The sequence below is a fragment of the Sapajus apella genome, unplaced genomic scaffold (assembly GCF_009761245.1).
Source record: "Sapajus apella isolate SASKATOON/1434 unplaced genomic scaffold, GSC_monkey_1.0 scaffold54, whole genome shotgun sequence".
In the NCBI taxonomy this organism is placed as follows: Eukaryota; Metazoa; Chordata; class Mammalia; order Primates; family Cebidae; genus Sapajus; species Sapajus apella.
Genome location: NW_022436994.1, coordinates 6,146,798 through 6,164,607, shown reverse-complemented (window position 1 = coordinate 6,164,607; position 17,810 = coordinate 6,146,798). Strand labels below are relative to the sequence as shown.

General features: G+C 36.8%; 1 long non-coding RNA gene across 1 annotated transcript; it reads right to left on the bottom strand.

Annotated features, from left to right (window-relative positions):
• Window positions 1-1,475: 1,475 nt before the first annotated feature.
• Window positions 1,476-15,961, bottom strand: LOC116527462. Its single transcript, XR_004258553.1, has 3 exons — window positions 15,879-15,961; window positions 3,160-3,169; window positions 1,476-1,486 (listed from the first exon to the last, which is right to left on the bottom strand). It is a non-coding gene; the product is annotated as an uncharacterized LOC116527462 (long non-coding RNA).
• Between the last annotated feature and the right edge of the window lie 1,849 nt (window positions 15,962-17,810).

Genomic DNA, 17,810 nt, shown 5'->3' with positions numbered 1-17,810 from the left:
ATCAATGTGGACTCTTAGATTTCTGTTTAACTCAATGTTAAGTAGAATCGTTAATGTCACAATTTGTTAGTATCATTATTTATTTTGAAATTCAATATTTCCCAGGCTTGGCTAGGGGGAAATCCATCAAGCTATGTCTTATGTTCCTTTGATAGGCCCTGTCACTCTTGTAGCACTTCCGTACATTCTGGCACAAAATGTTCATGCTTATCTTGTGTTTTCTCTGCCCAGTCCTGAAATCAAGGATCCCTGACCCTTTGTTACTGGGGTGTTATTATTTTTAGTGCCCCTCAGCAGAAAGAGCTAAAAAATAAATGCATGTATATGCACACACACACACACACACACACCCTTATACAGTTCTGTATCTATGTACATATTTATCTTTTACATAAATATTAATCATGAGAGTACATCTAGACTTGGATTATAGTCAAGCACCACAGCATTCATTCTAGCCTTGTTCATTTTCCATGTCTTAACTGCATTCTGTAACCTGGCTTTTATTATATTCAATATATTTACTTATAAACTTAATCTTTCTGTACATACTCTCTTAGTCACCAGGGCCACTTCCACAGTACCAAACATTCTGTCTAGATACTCCTATCCTCTAGGAGTGTTGCTGTAATACTCTTTTCTAGACATGTATCCCCCTCCCACACCAGGTAGTTGGCCGAATGCTTAGGCCCAACCAAGCGGAAGATGTTTGAAAATTTTATGTTTAAAAACTATACTTAAAATTGCAAAGCAAATAGCAATTTTCAGAGCACATTGAAACTATTCAGTATATTTTGGTGACAAATGTTAATATTTTCCCAGAAAATATTTAATAGGCTGTCCTCAAATAGATACTTCGTTTACCTCCCGACTTCTGAAGACAATAATTGCATATTCATTGGGTTTATCATTTATCTTGTTTTCTCCACAAATTTACTTTAAAAAAATCTATTAGTAGCTAGGTGCCTCTAATTTTATTTCAAAATGTATTTTTTTGAGTACATATTTTGACTAGTTTCTACCTAACAAAATCAAGAACAAAGTCTGTAGATTTCAAATCTTTTCTAAGTACTGCAAAAATGTTAGTGAAGTTTCAGTAGTCCTACTCTTCCCCAACTTGCTTATTTCTATTTAAGTTTACTCATTCATCTTCCTATTGTAAAATGTTTCACTCCAATAAAAACAAAACAAAAACATGTTTTGTCTTACCTTCGAGATTTGTATTTTGGCTTTTGCTTCAATATAATGATTACATTTACAGTGCTAATTTAAACTTACATCTGCATGCTTAATTTATGTCATTGTTACCTTCAAAGATACTTGAGAGGTTTCTGTTTTTCACTCACTAATGAATTATATGACCAACTGAAAGACAAATAATGTCTTTTAGTGGCCTTCATATTATTCATGATAAAAAAACGTTTATTCAACATCTTTGGAAAATATTTCCAGAGTTATGAAATGAGTAAAAGTTAGTTTTCTAAAACTAGTAAATTGTGATTACTTAAGTGTTGTCTTTTTTCTGCAAATTATGACTTCATACATATGGAATTATTAAAGCAATTGTGTAACGTCAAGTTAGTTCATGCCTTGACTGCTTAGTATTTCCTTCCATAGAATTCTCCCTACAAATATAGTGGAAAGAAATTGGTTCTGAAGATAAAAGCTAAATGGAGTGCTTAGCTAAGGATGATTTAATGTGTAGCAACTTAATATTCCTCCCACAGACCATCACTGAGTGATGGAATAGATCTTTTGATTAAAATGTTTACAAATAGGTATTTCTGAAGGTTATTTGCATGAATATCTCTAGCAGCAAAAGTCAATAAATCTTTGCAAAGCTCTAAAAGTGTTATTTAACTAATGAACAAATCACCAAGTTTTACAAAGCAATTTTAGACTGGTAGATTAACAATGCGTCAGAGCTGATCTCTATATAAATTTTCCATCATAAGATAAATGTTTATAAACAATTACAAAGTACTAAAATAATACTGATATTACATCTGGTAGAACAAGAAAAGGTACTTAAGGAAAGAAACTGAATCTAATTTGAAAATGCCTTCCAAGTTATGGCTTTGGGTCATGTATCATGGTACATTTAAACCTTAGATTTTACACACTGCTATGTATTTGTTTGCTTTTTTATTTACCCTGTGGCTTGTAAGTGAATTGGATATTTAAAAAATAATAATAATATATTGGCCTTGGAAACAATGTCAGTAATATTAAAACATATTTTATACAAGCAATTAAAAATATATCAGTTCTCTATCAAGTTAAGCCACTAACAAGCATTGTTTATGTATATATACACACAAATACCTTTTATGTCTTATCTCAAAATAAAGACATAATAAATGATAATTTTGGGTTTGCTATAAGGATGAGTATTATATTTGATAGGCCTGGTTTTGGTGCTGGAATTCTTTGGTTGTAGTCTCAGTGTTATCCCTTAGTATACGTGTGAGTTTGGGTGTACTATTTAATAATTCTGTAAGTCTGGTTTTTTGATAAAAATTGAGAAAATGGAAGCATTGACTTTAATAAAGTAACCAATATAAACCATTAAGAACAATAACAATTGTATTGTTCATTTTCACACTGCTGTAAAGAACTGACTAAGACTGGGTAATTTATAAAGGAAAGAGATTTAATTGACTCACAGTTCAGCATGGCCAGGAAGGCCTCAGGAAACTTACAATTATGGCGGAAGGTGAAGAGGAAGCAAGCCATCTTCTTCAGAAAGCAGGAGGAAGGAGAATGAATGCAGGAGAGGCTACCAATCACTTACAAAACCATCAGATCTCCTCAGAACTCACTCACTATTACGAGAATAGCGTGAGGGAAACTGCCCTCATGATCCAATTACCTCCACATAGTCTCTCCCTTGACATGTGGAGATTATGTATTATAATTTAAGATGAGATTTGGGTGGGGATACAACCCCTAACCATATTAACAATCAATATTTTTTGAAATATGCATTATTTGCATAAATATTATTGAGAAGTATTAGTCAATCCTGGAGAAATATTTCTGTGTTCCTTACTTAAGTAACAGAGCTTTGTAGAAAAAAATCTGAGAACCATTCCTCTATTTTCTTCAGTATTAAGTAATGTTATGGCCCTCTGCCATTCTGAATTTTTGCCTAGTGACAATATAAACTCTATGGTGTATCAGAATGTTTTATACATTAATTTTTGAAAGCAAAAAAACATGATGAATTGCTGCCTTATTTTCTGTAGTTGTAATAAGTCCTTCAATTTTTATTTAAGACTTGCCTAATGATACAGGACAGGAAATCATGACTCAAAAGTTCACATTTATGTTGAGATATTTCATATTTCCTTATGGAAACTTCCTAGAGTTCACAAGTAAAGTCTGTAGTCTTATTAATGTGTTTGTTCATACATTCACTCATCTACTCATGTAATAAATATATATTTGTCAACTTCCATGTACTACACAATGCCAAGTGCTGTGGATGGAATGGCCAATAACATAGATGAATTTCCCACTCTCTTGGAACTCCTTCATCTCATGTGGGACAGATAGGAGACATAAGATAACTTTTTACATGGTATTTGGAGACAGGGAAGAGGTCATGAGGGTGGGACCCTAACGTGATAGGATTGGTGTCAATACAAGAAAAGGAAGAAACTTCGGAGAGTTCTCTTTCTCTTTCTCTCTCTCTCTTGCACGCAATGAAAAGGCCAACTGAGGGCACATAAAGAAGGTGGCAATCTGCAAGCCATGACGAGAGCCCTCACAAGAACAAACCCTGACAGCACTTTGATCTTGGGCTTTAAGCCTGTAGAACCGTGGGAAAATACATTTCTGTTGCTTAAATCCCCCAGTCTGTAGTACTTTTTATGGCAGCTCAAGCAGACGAATTTAGTTGTGTGCATAGGAAATATGAATTACAAATTACTTTAGCAGTATGATTTATAAAATAATTAGTGTCAGAAGGAAGCATTTAAGATGGCATCCAATGCCACATCAAATCCCTAGGCAAAACTTTCTAAACTGACAGCCTCACGCAGGAAACTTAATCATTTCTTAATGATGTCAAATGAGTATTTGGAGTATTTTAATAAATAATTATTGTCTAAAAATGGAGAATCTGCAGCAAACATGGTTCTTATGTGTTTTGTTTCCAAAGGGGGAAAAAAGGGAGGGTAAGAAAAGAGTTATAGAGAGAAGGAGGAGAAAGAAGAGGAAAAGGAGGGGACAAAGGAGGAGGAGGAGAAATTGGGAAGGAAAGAAAGAGAAAAGGAAGGAGAAAGAGAAGGAGAAAAAAATGAAGCGGATGAAGAGGAAGAGGGGAAACACTAATTGGTAGGTAGCCTACCTTCTCACTGCTCCTCATCCCTCTCATGCCTTAGTTAAATTATGATTAATAAGTTTTGCTCTGAGTTCTAGTCTATCATTCCCTTGCCTACACCTGTCACTGCTTTGTTTCTTATTTACTTCATAATGTTCACTGGAAAATCTAAACTCCAGTTATATCCTCTTGTCAGTGAATTCTGTTTTAGAGGAATCGGCCCTTATTTTGTCCAGTGATCTCATTTTCCCCGTGGGAACAGTATGTCCTGAGTAGCATGGAGTAAGAAAGTAAAGATGTATTGTGCATGTTTGAGGCATGACGCTTAGCAGGAAGCCAGTTTAGGGCTTCCTGGAAGTTCTATTCCAGCCAAGACTGCCAAGACCGAGAGGATGAAACGGAAGCAGCAGAGTTGTCCGTCCTAGTCTACCTCCTGCATTGTTGAGATCCTCACATAATCTTAAGTACATTACTCTATCGATTAAACTTCTGATACTGGATAACTGCAGTCTCTTTAGAACAATAACTACCATTAAAATATATAAGCTACAATCTCCTTTGTTGTAACTGATAATTACCATTATCACCTCCTCCACCACTCATTCTAGTTGCCTTTATCTTTTTATTTATTTATTTATTTTTAAAATTTATTTATTTTACTTTAGGTGCATACTATATCTGGCATTTCTTCCCATGGTATCCCTTCCCACCCGCCCCTCCCTCCTCACCCCCCATTGTCTCTCTTCTACCCTCCACAACTGTCCTCTGTATGTGATGCTCCTCTCCCTGAGTCCACATGTTCTTGTTGTTCAACACCCACCTATGAATCAACATTTCAGTTGGTCTAGTTTGCTTTCCTGGTGGGATGACCCAGATCTTTCCTGAGAAAAAGACCAAAGACCTGGTGTCTTGCTCTTGTAAGGCACTGGTTACTGTAATTGTCTATTTTGGTCATCACTAGAGAACCCTCATTATTTAACAAGTCCCTGATGGTCATGTTGATCAACTACTCCTACAATCATATTTTTTTCCTATCTTAGCCTGATAATCTGACATTTTGAGAAGCTAGAATGATTACGTAGTACAGTAGTCATAGCTGAAACTCAATGGAAATGTCACTGAGATTTCTCTCTGTGAATTTGGTGGAAATATTATATCAGTTAGAAAAAGGAATATATTGTCCAGGAGACCCTAAATATGAAATGTATGATTACACATGTAAAGCATAAGCATTTACAATGGCAACTCCACTTTCCATCCTTAAATTTCTATATTTCAAGTATTGTAGTTTTAAAGGATGTTTCTCTTACATCAGCACATATTCCACTTCTTGAAATACAATGCCTGCCATCAATCCTTGGTGTGTTGCTCCCAGACTGAAACATTAACTAAGTCTTTAATATTTTACCATTGTTCTATGAGACTGAATGCTTCAGGTGAGATAATATGTGGTAGAACCAGTGGCACCTGTGAGCAGGTATTGCTAGCTAGTAGTTGTCCTTAGGTTATATCTCTGGTTTTGAGGTCCCTACAACCACCCTCAGACTTTATGATTCACTAGAATGACTCACAGGAATCAGAAAGTTATGTCACAATCTGAGTTGATGACATTTGAAGGTTACAGATTCAAATCAGCAAAGGGGAAAGGAGAAATCCAAGAGAACCCAATGTCTATTGCCCAATGAGATTGTAAAAGACATGATTAATTTTCCAAGAAATGACGTCTGACAACAAGTCGAAAGTGTTACCAATGAGAGAAGCTCAACTGAGTCTTGGTGTCCAGGATTTTCATTCAGGATTAATTGTGTAAACAGTTAGCAACCCTGTAACTGACATCAGCTACTCATATCACAGCATCTAAGAACAAAAACAGGCATCAGCCATAAATCACATTATTAGGATAAACATATCTGGTCACACTGGTATAGTGTGGCCCAAAGCCATAGGCATACAGATAGACTATTATTAGACAGAAAATTTTGAGAGCTCAGGGGTTACCTCCTGGAAGTCAGCCTGAAGACAGGTCTTTTTATTCAAATGTGCACGATTTGAGCAACACGCACCTGCTGAGTTAACTGATGCCTGTACAAGCCCTTAAGAGACCCTTAATGGGTCTCTTAGCCTAATCTTGATATTATGTAGCTGATAATATTATTATGTAAGTAAGTGCAGCGTTGGCAAATGGGACAATTGATGCTAGTAGAGGCTCCAAAGGTGCCAAAGGACAGAAACCACATGGTCCATACTCAAGACAACATGATGTCAGAGTGGAGTGGGTGAAAACTTTCTCAGAATGATTAACTCTGGTCATGACTGACATAGAAGATGATGCAAGAGGATTTGAGTTGGAGAGCTAAAAATATATGATATAGAGGACAAACGGAAGTTGAAGAATCACCCACACAATCTCCACCACGTTTCTTCAGCTTGCCTCTTGTTTGAGAATCTGACACCTGTTCTGATTGTCCTAAAGAACTGTTAGAGGAGATGTCAAGAACAAAATCTCAAGCTACTTTTCTGTTTGATTCTTCTACAGGTGTAAAGGAAGTTTCATTCCAAGCTGAAACTGCCATAAAACCTCAGATAATCACATTGAGGGTTGACTGGGTAGCACGGAGCGAAACATTTGGCTGTTCAGCATATTGATAAGAACCAGAACAGAACTTGCCAGCTATACCTTTAGTAAGGTTGAAAATCAGGACTATATTGTTATGTGCCTTCTGTACTTCAGAAAGAATGCAGTTATTTCAAAGAAAGATTCATTTTATAGACAGGATTGGAATACCTTTCTTCTACAATAACTGAGCCCTGAGAGGATAAAAAGTGAGGATTGCAAACTGCAGAAGAGTAACATGGGATGTTGCAAAATGGAAACAAACAGAAACCAAATCATGACAAAAAATCTACGTTATCAGCAATAGCTAATTGGTCTGTTAGATGAAACCAGCAGCAACTAATATGCCTTCTCATTTATCCTTCTCCAGGTAAGCTATGTTATGCTTCAGAGTCCTAGAGTTCTGTTGCAGTTTGTAAATCTCTGTCCAGTGCCCTCAGAGGAAACTCGATATATCATAGCTATAAAATACTCAGTTAAACTGCCCAGATGCTACCATGAAAGAGTTTCCCAATTATAAAATATTTATGTCAACACCACATTTTATCTGTACTTTTTATTGTGCAATGAATACAAGGTCTCTGGAGATTTCCTTCATTGGCTGCTATGCAGCAGTCATTTTCACTACAAAACACGTGTGCACATTCACTCAGGTGCACATACATACATATACATGGTAGGAATTCCACGAAGAGATCATTTAGAGTTTTTACACAGTAGTGATAGTATGGGAACTACGTGTATACCTGCTACAATTCCCTGATAATTTTCACAGTGTGCTGAATTACTGATTTCATTTTGTAAATTATAATTAATGAAATAAATTAGTTTTCTTGTTCCGTGTTCAAACTATTCCATTATTCATTTTGGAGTAATACATATTCTTAAATATGGGTCTAATCCATTATTTTCATATCGCTGCCATGCCCTAATTTGTGTTTTACCTAATTAGAGGTTATATGTTTCTAATTTACCATCATGCCTTCCTGTCTTGGCTCCATCTATAATCAACAATGTACTTTGGCTTCCATAATAGAGACTTTATGGGCCTTTATATAATTTCTATCCTCTGAATATTCTTATGCAGCATCCGGTCACATACAGAGTAAATCCTGAACCCACCATAACCCAACGCTATTCTGCCTTTTTCAGCCTGTGCCCTGGACTACCTAGTCATAGTGCTCACGAGCCACTTGAGAACAAGAGTGTTTTTGTAGAGCTCAGACTGTCATCTTCATAATAAACTTCAGCTTTCAGGTCATCCATGTTTGCTCCTTTTATTTTGCAGGCAAGTCTATGAGCTCCCCTACTCCTGCTGCCTTTGCTCAGGTTGGCATTCTTATACAGCAATTGGCTGATGTTGCCATGACTTACCTTCTGGTATCCTCATAAGTTTGGTATCCCCTGAAGTAGAAGAACCACACCTTGTTCTTCTCAATTAGCACCCTTACAACTTACTAGTGTGTCTAACTCCGGCGCTTTATGAGAAGTAACTCTTCACTGGCCTTGGTTCACACCATGACTAAGAGGGCCATAGAGAAAAAGGTTTATGATTCTTGTGCCTCAATGATTTTACTGAGCAATTCTGTCAACTTTTCAGAAAGGAGGATCGAAGTTATGTCTAACAAATTTGCATGTATGCAATGCATACACAGAAAACAATTTTAAACCCAGCATCTCACTGTCTCACCGAAATTTCAATGAGGGTTAATGTAGATGTCATTATCACAGGTTTTATAAGGAAAAGACTGAGACGTGAAGAGGCAAATGAAACATGATATGACCATTAAGATGCAGTTTGAAGTTAGCTTTGCCCATGTCAGCATATGGATCCTTAGTGCAGTCAAGAGAAGTTTGGAAAATTATAGTGAGCTGATACTTTATATTTTGTCAGCAATTTTCCGGAGTATTGTATTATGTTATTAACTCGCAGTATATGCATCCTTGCTACTCCATAAACATATGGTTATTAGATTTAGAATATTATTAGAATATTATTAGCATAAATGCAATCTCAAGTAATTTGAAAATTAACATGAGAAGACTCAGAATCAACCCAGAAACACTGTTTACATGGGCTCAATGGAAACTTTGCCAATTAGCGTAAAGGAAAAGTCAAGTGATCTATGTTTCAGAAATAATAAGACAACCACACTGTTAATAGGGAAATAACATTATGCAATAATAGGAAGCAAATTGTACTTTGGTAACTGTTAAAAATGTCCCTTACCACTGCTTCTCCAAGGTTCTTGAATTAAATGTGTGACATTTTTGGTCAGCTATCATTAGTATTCCATTTTACTATTCTGACCCTCTTCTAGGTCCTCAGAAAGACTGATTGTCCAAAGGTAAGAATTTAGAAAGGATATTTTATCTTCTATACCATAGCTCAAAATTATTCTGGTACCCACTGACCTTGTCTAGCACTTTGCAGGCTTTTCAGAAATGAGATTTTATTATATTGCACTGCACCATAAGCCTGGTTTTCTCTTTCCACTCTGAAAACAATCTGGTGGAATCTTAAGTGGGTCAACTATGAAACTGGAAGCACATTGACTTATTGTGCCAATGAAGGAATCAGTTTATTTTTGAGAGAATAAATATTATGCCCAGCCTGATATTATTTTTATTTGACAAGATGGGATATAAGCAGCCACATTTGAAAGCAAATAAGAATGTCTAGGAATTATTGGAAAGTCATGCTTTTTGACGTTAGTCTCAGAGGTACTCTAAGAAAGAAGTTAGATGCCAAAAAGTAGCATAAGGAGTTAGGAAAAAAAAATGAACAATGTTCAGGAATTTCAGAAAAATGGTATTTAAATAAAAGGATGATTGACATTTTGGAAACTGAGAAACTGATAATTAATAATATCAAAATTAGGTGTTATTAAATTGGGAGATTTTTTAAACCAACTTTTCAAAAAAAGGAATCGCTTAAACATATTTTACTGAACTATTATTCAAATAATGATAGTCTTGAGGCTAGTGAGAGAGACACTCACCTCTTGTGGACTCTGAACTTTTAAATAAATGATGAAACTTTAATGTTCTTTAAAAATATCTAAAGACCAAAGAAAGTTCAATACCATCTGCACAAATTTCTCTAACTTGAAAAAATTTCTCCTTGGCTCTTGACTTTCTTTTTCAACTTCTATAATTTCTCAGGTGACTTTTTTGTTTATGGTTGTTTAAAAGTGTTTTATGCTGTCTTATTAACAACATTAATGCTAAAAGTTATTACTTATTAGCTTTTTATATGTACTAGACACTACACGAGGGACTTCAGATGTGTGACTTATAATGTATTGTATCTTCACACTACCATTTTCCAAGAGAAGCATTACCAGGGAAAGATGGTATGGCATTACTAAGGACGTGGATTGGTATCACTCAGGTTCACTGGTCTGGATACACGGGCCACTAGCTCTTTTGGGAATGAGGCTTTACTTTCAGTATTTTCTTCAACTGTGAGTCAAACATTGAATTAACCAAATATTTCCACTACAAAAACTATTTAAGTAGCAATATTCAGTTCTTTATTTCTTCCTTCTTTTCCCTCCTTCCTTCCTTCCTTCCTTCCTTCCTTCCTTCCTTCCTTCCTTCCTTCCTTCCTTCTTTCCTTCCTTTCTTTCTCCCTCTCTCCCTTCTTTCCTTCTTTCTTTTTTTTTTTTTAAGGTGGAGTCTCTCTCTGTTGCCCAGGCTGGAGGGCAGTAGTATGATCTCAGCTCACTGCAAACTCTGCCTCCAGGGTTCAAAAGATTCTCCTGCCTCAACCTCCCAAGTAGCTTGGATTATAAGCATGTACCATCACACCTGGCTAATTTTTGTATTTTTAGTAGAGACTGGGTTTCACCATGTTGGTCAGGTTGGTCTTGAACTCCTGGCCTCAAGAGATCCACCCACTTTGACCGCCCAAATGCTGGGATTACACGCCTGAGTCGCCACTCCTAGCCTCAGTTTTAATCAATTTATTTTTACTAATAGAAATAAAGGTCAACATGTGAGATTTTTAGTTTTTGTATATGAACCCCTAATACATGTTCACTGTCATCCTTACTTTGTATTGCTTATTTTATTGAGCCATATTATTGTATTTTTTCCATTATAAAGCATATAAATCAATTGCAGATGGAAATAATATATGCACATATAGATAACCATACGTATATATACATACAAATCAAAATGTAAACTTCATATACATATATATGAGGCAAAGATGGTATCTGTTTATTGGTCCTATGTTGCTTACTTCTTCCCAGGAAGCCAATATCTGTTAACTCATAATCCTGCTGGCACCAAACCTAACTTTTTAAACATTCAGTTGTTTAAAATACAACCCGAATAAACAGATTTTCAGCCATTTACAGCCCACTTGTTTTGCATACTACACAAAACGTACCAACCTCTATTAGCCATAGATTAGATAAACCCCAGGTTTGAATAGACCACATGCTGCCTGTCAGAGCCCTCTGCCATAGAGATTCCTCCTGGGAAATTAAGTGATACCACCTAGACATGTGAGCCCCCTCTTCAATCCTCATTTTTTCTGAGAATTCTCTTGGTCCCTTCTTCTTCTAGGTGGCGGCCCCTGCATGGTTCTCATGCTGTGAGGGACTCCCCTACAGAGAAACCTGTCAAAGCGTCACCTAAATTAACTTAATTGTGTTCTTCCACCACCTGGTGGTTATCCCTTTTTTCTTGGTCAGCCCTTTAATCCCTTCCACTAACTATTGTGAAATAAAAATAAGGGATGGAACCAACTATATATTTCTTACATTTGTATGTACCAGGCATTGTACCAGGCATTTTTCATTGACTTCATCATTTTATCTCATAAAATTCTTACCTACTGGAGTAAAGGTATTATTATTGCTTTACAAATAAAAAAATCAAGACTGAATGAACCAACATTTCTAACAGGGAAAACATGTAACTTGGCCAGTGATGAAAAGCAGACTCAGCCTTCACATCTTACTGTTTTCTGATTATAAAACTCCAACCTGTTAGAGCTCCAGCACTCTACCATTAATCTTGAATCCAAAAGTTGCTTCCTGAGGTGCTACATCTGTGCCACATCCTGACATGCATCAGGCAGCTCATTTTTTACCAAATCTCAGTTTCCTTACTTAGAAAACTGGTGCAAAAGCAAACCTATCCTAGATTTTCAAGACCAAGTGAAATAATGCATAGACAATTGCTTTATTATCTGTAAAGAGTTTATGCATAGGAAAGCATTTTTTCCTCTAATTTTTAAATTCAACTGGGAAGTAAATCCATACACTATGGACATTATTATACAGGCATAAAATAACATAAATACCAATGTAAAACATTAATGTATGATTTACTCATTTCCAAAGTGATACTAATGGCTTAAAGGGTAAGAATTCATTATTTTGGATCCATTGCCAAAATGTGTACTGAATAGATCTCTGGAGAGAAAGAAAAACAGTGTTTGTCTGTGTGTGTTTTGGGGGGTGGGGGGTACAAACAAATCACTTGTTAGCAGTCTGAAAAAAAGGGTATATTTTCCAAATATAACTGAAATCCAACATTTAAATTCTTTTTTTCTCAAATAGAAAAAAATAGTAATATGCAAGCATCTAACATTTTCATTATTTTAAAAGTATTTTTAGATGGGCACGGTGGCTCATGCCTGTAATCCCAGCCCTTTGGGAGGCTGAGGCGGGTGGATAACGAGGTCAAGAGATCCAGACCATCCTGGCCAACGTGGTGAAACCCCGTCTCTACTAAAAATACAAAAATTAGCTGGGCGTGGTGGCATGCACCTGTAGTCCCAGCTACTTGGGAGGCTGAGGCAGGAGAATTGCTTGAACCCAGGGGGTGGAGGTTGCAGTGAGTCGTGGCTGCGCCACTGTACTCCAGCCTGGCGCCTGGCGACAGAACAAGACTCTGTCTCAAAAAAAATATAATAACAATGAAACAAAATAAAAGTATTTTTTATTTTATTGGTGACTGCTATGGTTCGGATATAATCTGTCCCCACCAAATCGTTTGCCAATATGATAGTGTTGGGCAGTGGAGCCTAGTGAGGTGTCTGGGTCCTGAGAGCAGACCACTCATAAATACGTAATGCCCTGTCTCAGGAGTGAGAGTGTGTGAAATGGGTTTGGTCCCTCAGGAGGAGGTTGTTAAGGATTCTGGCTTCCTCTGCTTCTCCAGCGTGGCTCCCTCCCTCCCAATGTGTTTGCACACCTTGGCTCTGCTTCAGCTTTCAGTGTTCCGCCATGAGTGGAAGCAGCCTAAGGCCCTCACGAGAATCCCAGCAGATGACAGCTCCATGCCCGTGAACTTCCAGGCTGCAGAGCCAATTAGGTAAATACATCTCTTTTCTTTATAAATTACCCAGTCTCAGATAGTCTCTTAAAGCAAGAAAAAATAAACTAAGATAGTGCCATATACCTAGCAGCAAAGGTTAAGAAAGATAAATTCTCTTCAAAAAATTTAAATTAGGGGGAAAACTTTATATATATATATATAATTTGTAAAACTAAAGTGTTTCAAATACAAATGTTATCTAATTATATTTTCCAGTCTGGTTTTATTATCCATCTTATGCAGAAGTGAGAGGAAGTAGATGAGAACTAGATTTCCAGCTGCTGCTGCAGTTACAAGTCCTTATTCCACCAGACACATGATTAGGTAATTTATGAAATAAGGAAAGAGGAAGTTATGGTTTTTTTTAAGTAGTAAATTTTAGAAAAATGTATTTGAAAAATCATGGAATAAAAAGATTAACATACTTTTCTATAGAGAGGTGAAAAGGTACATCTACATCAAACCTTTAAAGTTTGCATGTGTGCACATGCACGCACGTGTGAGCATGTGTTTGCGTGTGTATTATTAAGAATACTTATATTTTAAGAAAGGTCTTCTAAGTAATATTAAGTCATTAATTTGCCTCCCACTGGAGATTCTGTTAGAACACTGAAAACTCACATAGCACAACATATAACTATTGAACTCATTGACCTGTCTTTATTTAGAATGGAAATAAAATACAAAGGATTAAAATACTATCATGTGTATTGCATGACCCCATAGGGAAATATATCTGATGTGGACTCTTAATTTAGAGTCCATCACTCAAATTTTGCTTTAGAACCCTATTGGAATCTTATAAAACCCAATAAAATGTATAAGATAACTTTTTGAATATAATAAATGTCATACCACAGTGGCATGACAGTCCTGAGGGTTTCCATATCCCTAAAAAGGTGACTCCACATGGAAATTGCATGGAAAGAGTAGAATTCTGGTAGGTGACACTGTAATGGCTGTTTTTTTCCAACACCGCCTGACAGACCCTGGCTTCCATGTCACAATGCCGATTTTCCTCCTACCTCTACGTAGCTCTTTCAATCCTCTTTATGGGAGACTGTTCTGCTGCATGCCTTTTAAATGTTAATGTTTTCTTACTCTTTAGCCTCATATTTGTACCCAATTTGCATATTCTCCTGGACAACTTCGTGTATTCCTAATTCTACAACAGCCATCTATATGCTAGTGATTTCGAAATTATCTCCTATCTACTGACTTTTTTGAACTACAGGAAAACCATCCATCTTCCACTTCTTGTATTCTAAACTCAGCACCGTCATGTGCTGCATAATGGCCAACTTTTCAGTCAATATCGAATGCACATATGATGATGATCTCCTAAGTTCATGATCCTGTATTTTTACTGTACTTTTTCTATGTTTAGACACACAAAAACTCAGCATTGTGTTCCAACTGCCCACGTATTCAGGATAGTAACATGCAATCCTAGGAGCAATAGGCTAAACTGAATAGCCTAAGTGCTATACTATCTGGGTTTGTATAAGTACACTCTGTGATGTTAACACAACAAAACTGCCTAATGATGTATTTATTATCACATATCCTTGTCATTAAGTGAGGTATGATTGTATGTGGGCCCATCAAGGAAAGGGTAGGAAAGAAACAGAGGAAGGGATAGTACCCCTGGGTCAATTTCGTAAGTGATTTCTCTCCACTGCCTTCTAAACTTTTGGCTTCATTTATGCTAGCCTATTTGCAGTTATTTTAATAGTTTATGTTCTCTTTTTAGATGTATGTGCAGTTTACTCTGCCTGGAATACATTTCCTACTTATTTAATTTGTTATTTATAGTCATCCTTTGAATTTCAGCTCAAACATAATCTTGTCTTGGAATGTTGTTTAAAATCTCATCGTCTGTGGGCTCAAGGACACTGAGTGTGTCTCTTTTACAGCCCTTGCGCTCTATATGCAACTGCCTGGGTAACTGCATATTTCCGCTGCCCCCTGGTCATTTGGCTGTTTGATATGAGTTACCACATGGTATTCATATTGCTATCCCAAAGACTGTACTATATTTGCATAAAAAAGTTACTAAATATTACTTAAAGAAATTAATAGAACACAGAATGAATAAATCAGTAAATGTGCCTGTCTGCCAGATACACATTTCTTAAGAAATCATTTCTGCTACCACAGATGTGTAGGTGTGCCCCTAGGAAATAATAAGTATCTGTAAAAGGTGCTTGAGATATAGAGAATTATTTTTTAATCCTACCTTCAAATAACATGGCAAACACTTATTAGAATAATACCTCTGGTTAGTTATGGGGTACAAGTGGAGTAATCACTGGTCTGCAGCATCAAGATCCTTTATCCATACACTAGTATGATTTTCATGGAAGTGACTGCTTGCCTTGATGGTAGTTTGTCAGGGTACTATTTAAGGTTATAGCTATCATGTAAAGCACCTAGTTCTTCCTAATGTATCAAGGGAGATTTCAAAGAATAGATGACACTTGAGAGAATCCTTGGAAAGATGTTGGAATGAATAGATAACAAGAGGAGGATTTTGGAGAACAGCCTTTGAAACCAACCAAACTGTCCCACAGACAGGTTATTTTTTTTTTAAACTGTAGGAATTGACCCTTCTGGTCTTAAAGCCTGAAACTTATATTTGTTTTATCTGAGTTCGTTCCTCAGGAAAAGACCTTCAGGCCTCTCAAAAAAAAGTATCAAAAATGGAAACCCACCAGATCACTACAACCCCTCCACGCGATGAGAGGCCAGACCCTTCATTCATTATGATTCCTTCCTTCTCCCACCTTAGTTCCTATTTTCTGACTCATTGTTACATTTTTGCCCTGTTATATAAACCCCTAGTTTTAGTCTATCAGAGAGATGAATTTAAAACTGAGCTCCTATCTCCTTGGCTGCAACATTCGATTAAAGCCTTCTTCCAGGCCGGGCACAGTGGCTCACACCTGTAATCCCAGTATGTTGGGAGGCCGAGGTGGGTGGATCATGAGGTCAGGAGTTCAAGACCAATCTGGCCAAGATGGTGAAACCCTGTCTCTACTAAAAATACCAAATAATAATAATAAATAATAATAATCGGCTGTGGTGGCAGGTGCCTGCAATCCCAGGCACTCAGGAGGCTGAGGCAGAGAATTCTTTGAACCCAGGAGGCAGAAGTTGAAGTGAGCCAAGATCACGCCACTACACTCTAGCCTGGGAAACAAAGGGAGACTCCATCTCAAAAAAAAACAAAAGAAAAAATTAAAGCCTTCTTCCTTGGCAATACTCAGCATCTCAGTCGTTGGCTTTCTGTGTGGCCAGCAGCAGGGCCTAGACCAAACCCCTGGTGTTTCAGTAACCCTTTGAAGGAGGGAAAGTAGAATTGATAGCATAGAAATACCTGAAGAATTAAGAGATGGAGCAGGTCAGGGTGACATTGCCACAGAAATAGAACATGCACGATAGTGAGTGTGCAAGCCTTCTCTTGGCAAGGAGAGAGAAACAGAAACTGGATACTAAATTTTGAAGTCCATTCATGGGGCAAGGTGAGGAAGACTATTTTTGCTGTCTCTTGACTACTATCTACAATCACTGAGGTTTTACTACAAGCTGGAGACAAGGTTAAGATGATTAAATTATTGCCTCATTTAATCTCCGAATGAGCCATACAAGGCCCATTTGATTTTTACGCGTGCTTCATAGATGAGAAAACTGAGTTTTGGCCACAAGTAGCGTCCTCCAAATGTCCCACTGCTAGTATATGACAAGTCAGAATTTGAAGCCAGTGCTCTGGATTAGGACATTCTACACCCATATTTCCTAGTCTGGATGATTTATACTCTTTCTGTGGTCAGTAGCGCTGTTGTTCAATTTAGACAATTGACAAGTTCATGTTTAATAAGACTCATATATATCACACACACCAAAATCCAGACACTCACACTGACCCATTCTTCATCCAGAAGAATTTTCTACTTTTTTTTTCTCTAGAACCAAATTTTACCTGACCTGTGAGGCCCTCCTTGGTCCCTGCTCTCTCAAGAGGTCTTTTCTGACCACTTATTATTTACTTATTTATTTTTTATTGATTTATTTTTTCTTCTCTGACCACTTTTTATTATTTTCTTGTTTAGTGTATAACAGAAACAGTGGTCACTAGGCTTAGTAAGTATTGAGTCTTTAAACTTAAATTATTTTTAGAGATATGCTTTGGAGTAAGGCACATACATCTAAATTTCAGACAGAACTTCAGCCAGCTGTGTGGTATGAAGTACCCAGCCAAGCCCACAGTCTCCAGTGTCTATAGGGTTCTCCTGTGTCTTGGACTCACATGACTATTATCATTTATTCCTTCCATTGGTACCGTTAGCCTCATAGTTTCTGCTATCATTGATGCTCCTTTCATCATCTTGCCTTCCTAGGTACTCTAAAAATAATAAAATAAACCCACCTGTGTTTAGAATGAATGCTGATGTTTAGTGTGTCAGTTATACTGATATGGATATTGATAAATTCATTTTATGTTGTAAGCAGGAATTTTCTTGAATA